A 6,847-nucleotide genomic window follows, 5' to 3' on the forward strand; every position below is an offset into this window, starting at 1 on the left:
GCGGCCTCTCGCCCTAAATCACTAAGCCTCCCCCACTAGGAGTCTGAACCCTCACTAGCTTCTACTCGCAGACGATCACTGCTCCTTTATGACTCAACCAGTCCATACGCACAATAACCTTATTCCCTCGTAGCGGAATAGGAACTAAGTCCACAGAAAACTGCTCATCAAATAACTGCAGTGTACATCCCCGATGAACCCTCGCAATCTGAACGGTCCTATCGTCTGCTATCTCTACATCTAGTGGATAGTCCAGCTCCCCTGGAGCTCCTACGAATCGCTTGCTTAGCGCAAGTGACACAAAAGATCGGGTAGCCCCTGAATCAAACAATACCAAAGAAGATATACCGTTCACAAGGAATGATCTTATAATAAAACATGTAAACATCGGCAATAATCAACATAAATAAATAGATAAGTAGAAGATACATACTCGTCACCACATTGGGAGCTGCACGTGCCTCCTCTACTTTCAACTGGAAGGCTCTGCTCTTTGCCACTAGCGCCTCTGACCGACCCTGGCGGCCGTCGGTAATCCTCAATGTAGCAGGTGCGGGTGCCACCACCTGTCCTACTGCTAATAAACTCGGGCACTGGGACCGCTTGTGTCCCCTTTGATTGCAATGGAAGCAAATCAGATATGATACTGTGGTGGTGGTGGTGGTAGCAGTACAGTCCTTGCTCATATGTCCAGTTCGGCTGCCCTTGAAGCAACCCGGACTACCCGCCCTGCACGCCCCCTCGTGCAACTTTCCGTACTTGCCATAGCGGCTGCGGCCCTACTGGCCGCTCGATCGGTGATCTGATACCTTGGACTTCTTGACCGCACTCCCTGACTGAACCCCTTCCGGTTTCCTCTTCTTCTCCCTCTCCAAATCCAGCTCACTCTCCCGATCCCTAGCTATCATATCCTCCAGCATCTTGCAGCTGGATCTGCTTACAAACTGGCGGATGTCACTCCGCAATATCTCATGATATCAGGCCTTCTTCATCTCCTCGTCCGCCATGTACTGCGGAACGAGAACAGACCTCTCCTTAAACATGGCGGTGATCTTCGTCACCGTCTCAGTCGTCTGCTGGAGATCATGGAACTCCCTAGCAAGCTGTTGCACCTCAATCACAGGTGCAAACTCGGCCCAGAACCTGGCCGAAAAGTCACTCCAAGTTATAGCATCAAGAGTTGCGTCATCACCACTAGCATGCCCAATCTCCTCCCACCAATCACGTGCTCTGTCCTCCAGAAGACAGGAAGCAAGTTGGACTTTCTCCCCCTCGGGACATCGGCTCGTACGGAAGGCGTTGGCAACATCAGCCAACTATCTGCTGCTAGCAATGGGGTCCCGAGCCCCATGATAGTCTGGAGCTTCGCAAGCCTAGAACGCCCTGAAAGTCATAGTGTACGCCCCTAACATGGCCACCACCTCAGTGCGGAAAGCACTCAACCTCTCGTCTAAAATCTCCACAAGACCCTCCTTGACCGTGCAAAAGATCACAGGAGTCTGATCCAAAATGCTACGCGTGATCTCATACGAGATGAACTCTCTCTTCTGCTCATCAAGCTGACCGAATCCAGAGCCCGAGACTGATCCCTCACCGGCTCTCGAAGTGCCAACTGGTCTAGTGCGTAGCGTCACCATTCTGAAAATACACCATAACAAACATCAGAATACTCCTCATAACTCGAGGGATCTCACACACTACAAGTTCCTTGGATTCATCTCAGTCTTCCTTGATTCGAGTACGGATCCTCTTCTTTCAGTAGTACGGGCCCATATTACCTTCCACATCTATCCGTACTTTCCTCAAGTACTGCCTTGACTCGATCAAGTCCCTTCTACTACTACTGCTGATCTCATACTAATCTCATCCTAGGTTTGCCCTAGGGTAACCACCAACCTACTCTACGCCATCAGCTGCATAAGAAGTCCCTGTTATCTCCCCCTAACTAGCTCGCGAATACCATTACATATCACTAATACTAGATAATTCTTTGAATGAGAGGTCCTACTTTACAACGGTTGGACTTGTAGGGTTTCAAAGTACTCCATGAATGATGGCAATGGGCCCCTTGATGAAGTGTAGGTTAAAAGCCCAAGACTTGTAAATAGTCATGTATTATTCATAATTAGGGTTAAGAGTGAGGCAAAATGTAGCCGCCACGTTGTGAGGTTTATTGTAGAGTTAGATTCTTATTCCTTAAAGTGTAATGTGTTCCTCATAATTGAATAAATCGAGTGATCATTCGACATATCTTCATATTTGTGTTTGTTCTTATATTCCGCATCTTGTTCATCAAATCACAATTAGGGTTTTAATCCTAACAAGTGGTATCAAAGCGGGTCTTTGAAGATCTATTGATTTTTGAAGTATCGGTTCTTGATTTGATGATTTTTTGCACAGGTTATTGAAGATTATTGGTGTTTGGCGGTTTGGAATCAAAGTTCCTGTTCATTCTACTGTTCATCTTGGTAATTTATTCCGATTTATATTTTGTTCATATTTTCTGATTAGATCTGATTAATTGTTCAATCCAAGGTTTTTCTATTGTTTCCCAGATCAGTTCTATCGATTTAGCCCAATTTTTTTTAATCATATTTATTCAAGTCCATTCCACTGTTCTTAGGCCCACTATTTTTTGATCCCTTTTCATTGGTATAAGGGTTCTTCAATATCGTATACTGTAAGTTGACTCTTCTTTGATCTTCTATTCTTGAGTCTTTATTTGTGAATGATACTTTTGTCAAAATCAATTTTGATCTCATTTGATTTTGTGTTCAAACTAGTCAATCCATTTGTTTATTGACTATCGATTTTGTTTCATGATTGTTGAGTGGAAAATTGGAGTCTTGTGATATACCATTGTCGAACAGTTGGTCAAAGAAAGAAAAGTCAAAATTGGATTAAATAATCGAAGGCAGTTGATGCGATGAACTGGCAATTTTATTTGTTAATCTAGTTTTTGGAACAAGCCTTCACAGTGGTGCGTTGCTTTGAAGACGGTCAGAATATAGGCTATCAGAGCGTAGTTAATTCCATCTTGCAATCTGATGCTTCACGTTCTTCTGGTTCGCAGTGTAATGGGTCTTGCAATCGGGGCTTAAGTCAAAATCAGATGTGTGGTTCATACTGGATTGGAACTCAGTCGATGTGGTTGTGTTTCTGTTCGCTTTTGTAGGTCAAACCTCAAGGTCAAAATTGGTAGTGTGAACTCTTTGGTGCGAGCGGACTCACTGAGAACGAAAGAAATCGGAGTGATTATGTGCTTATTCGCAATTGCTTGTCAACCGAAATGTCAAAAATAGACTGTGATTCGGGTGAATATTGAACGAATGTTCTTACCTGCGAACGGATTAATCTCATCTGGGGTGAACGACGGTCAAAACAAAAATTCAAAATTGCCTTGAATGTCCTTCCTGCGAATGTTCGCTTTGGGGTATAATCGACGGACTCGGAACAAACCTGGAATGAACATGGGTTCATATGTTTTTTCTTGGAACGAAAGAAGGGAGGACAGAACACGAACCTTGTGCTCGGATTCACACCTGTGATTGGATTCGTTTTGTGGAGATTCGCCTTGGGTGTAGAATCAACGATCTTGGAACGAATGGTGGCACTAAACTCAGATTCGGAGTCCCACAGGCACGAATGTATGAAAACGAACTGTGTGCTCGGAACGAAAGTATGATTCACGGCTATTGATTTTGGAGCTCTCTCATTCGTTCCAGTCGCTGTGTTCTTTTTATCAGACGTTAAATGGGGATGAAGATGACTCAAGTTATAATTTTGGTCCATACTGATTCAACGTTTTGAGACTTTTGGTCCCTATTGTTTTCATTGTTTGACGATTATGGACCAGTTCTAGAAATTGTTACAATTAAAAGGGAAATTGATATAGAGTTACATTTTCAGTCCCAGAATTTCAGCAAAGTGTCAATTTCAGCCCATTTTTCAAAAAGTTTACAAATTTAAGGTGTCACACCCCCAAAACCAGACGACGGAAACGTCCGAGAGCTCGCGTGACTTAAATTGAAATATCATCACAATGAATATACATGAAACATAACACATTCATCACCAAACATTACATAGTACAACTGTCATTGTACATGGTTTACATTACATGATCCCAAAATATAAAGTGTTTGGCGATTAGCAACTACAAAAGGAACTTTCAACACACTGGATGCTTCCTCGTTCTAACGATTACCTGAGAATACAAGTTATTTTGAAAACGGTCAACATATATAATGTTGGTGAGTTCATAAGTATGTTTGATGTAAAATAGTTTATGTCGTTCGTAAAACCCAGAAAATCCGATATTTTCTGTAATAAGACGTTTCATGAAAATGTTGTGATGATCCTGTAAGTATATGCGTGAATGATTTCAAAACGTGTATAAATGAGAAGTTTTGCATTATAGTTTTTGAAAGTACAAGTGAGTAAGATTGGTTTCCCCGGAAAACTCGATGTTTTCCGATAAAATATTATGATTGTTTTGTATTATTGTACCGTCACAGCGAATGAATATGATTTCCCCTGATTACTTAGATGGTATTGGATCTCTATGTGAGTCGTTATAACCATGCATGATAATGACTAGTTCGTCTGTGTTGGCATTCTAATGAACACCGGAATTGATCTTAAGATTTTGTCACCCTAGACTGGCCGAGTCTAACTGTAGCGAACAGCTTAGGTGTGGGGGAGTCACCCCCGTATAGATCTATACATAAACTCTCGCTCTCCCTCCAGGAGACTTTGATTACAACTACAGACTACGACCGACACTTATTGGTGTCGCCCGTTATTACTCACTTAAGCCAAATGAATTTGATTAACCTTGATTAATGACCTAATTTTAGTTTACTTGAAGAGAAGGTAAGCCTAACAGACGAGGAGAAGAGGACTAGGCCCTACTAATTACGTATGTTATTTAAGGCTGTCGGGTATACGAAAGGCGCGTTGGCCCATTTCGCATAAGATTTATTTGGACCTTACTAGCAATGCTAATGGGCCACTGATGCCCAATAGCATGTAAAAGCCATTGAGGGTCCCTTAAGCATGTAATTGGGTCACAGGAGGCCCAATAACATGTATTATTTATGTTGGGCCCAAAAGTCATGTTAATGGGTCACGAAGGCCCAATAAGCATTTTTAGTCCCTTTTGATAAATAAGGCCATTTTAACCCCTGAAAAAGGTTTATATACGTTTATAGCCCCTGTTTTGAGAAAACTTTCCATTTCAGCCCCTTAAATTTGATTTTTCGCATTTTTGGGCCTAAATAGTCGAAAAGCCCAAATTTTAGCCCATTAGGCTAAAATTTACATTTTTAGTCCTTTAAAAAGCCTAATATTTATAAAAACTCTTATTTTAGCTGTTTTGACCTTTTGATCCTTGTAGAAACCGTGAATGACATCTATTTCCCCATCTTTTGTTTATTTATCAAAAATGGTCCAATAACAAATTTTATGTTGTAGTGTGTTTATTTTAAAGTTTGTATAGTAGTTTATCTTGACATGTTAAGTGAAATATGACCTAGATCACATATTTTTCCTTCTTGAAATATAGATCTCGAAATATCTTTCATTTTTAGCACATATTTACCACAAAAACACAAGAAATCACACATAAGATACAAATACACATAGATCTTCACATTTTACTTGTATTCTCCCCCATAAATCATATGAAAGCCGAAAATAGTGGGGTATGAACTCACCTTAGGTTTGTGGGTTCGGTTTTGAAGAAAGAAATGGAAGAGTTTGGTCCTAGCAACTTCCTTGAGTAGATCTCGAACTCAAGAAAATTTCTAAGAGTATAAACACCAAAAACTTTGTGTAAAGGAATGATCTAACAAGAGAGTGAAGTTATGAAGCTTGGATGTTTAAAAACTTACCAAAGATTGACAACACTTGATGAAGACTCTTGAATCCAAGCCAAATTTTCGAGAATTCCTTGATGGAAGGAAGGAGATGGCCTTAGAGAGAAATGGAGAGAATTTTTGTGTAGTGTGTGTGTTGTGTGTCTTCGGCCGAGACAAGAAGAGGGGAGAGGGGAGAGAGTGATATGAGTTGACATGCATGGAAAAATGAGAATGGTGCATGCATACCCTATGTATATTTATGAGGTGGCACTACAATTGTCAACCCTCATTTATCCATTCTTTTATATATATATTTTTTGTTTTACTTGGGCCGAAATGGGATAAGGAAGGAGGAAGGAATCACTTTGGCCCATTATTGCCTTGGCTCGAGTTCATGAGGCCCATAAGGAAAACTTACGGCCCATTGGGCCCTTAGGGTAGCTCACAGACCAATTTTTGTATAAGAGAATGGATTTGAGTCCATTAAAGCTAATTGGATTAGTTATGGCCCAATAAGGCCCATTAAAGATAAACTAGTCCATTATAGGCTTATAAGGCCCAAAAAGGTTAAGTCTTATGAGAGTGGGTCCAATGAGAGCCCATTTAAGAGTTTTAAGCCCAAAATAGTCAAATTGGAAGCTTATTGGCCCATTAGGCCCAATAAGGAAACCCTAGTCCATATAGGACTTAAACCGGGATTTATAGGGTTTTCAACTTTACTTGATGAATCTAGGTTTGAATGTGTTTCCATAGGTTGAACTTCAAGCATAACATGAATTAGGGTTACGAGTTTACAGTAGATAATGTTTACAAGAGTATAGAATTTCATAGCTAGAATGCTAGTGGTGACATCATCCCCCCGTTAGAGGGAATTTCGTCCCGAAATTCTTTTTGAAGCTAGATTTGAGAATGCGAGAATAGGTGAGGGTACTTTTGCTTCATCTGGTCTTCGCGTTCCCATGTGAATTCCGGTCAACGTTTCGCGT

Source organism: Lactuca virosa, chromosome 3 (genome assembly GCF_052849685.1).
Source record: "Lactuca virosa cultivar CGN04683 chromosome 3, Lactuca_virosa_CGN04683_v6, whole genome shotgun sequence".
In the NCBI taxonomy this organism is placed as follows: Eukaryota; Viridiplantae; Streptophyta; class Magnoliopsida; order Asterales; family Asteraceae; genus Lactuca; species Lactuca virosa.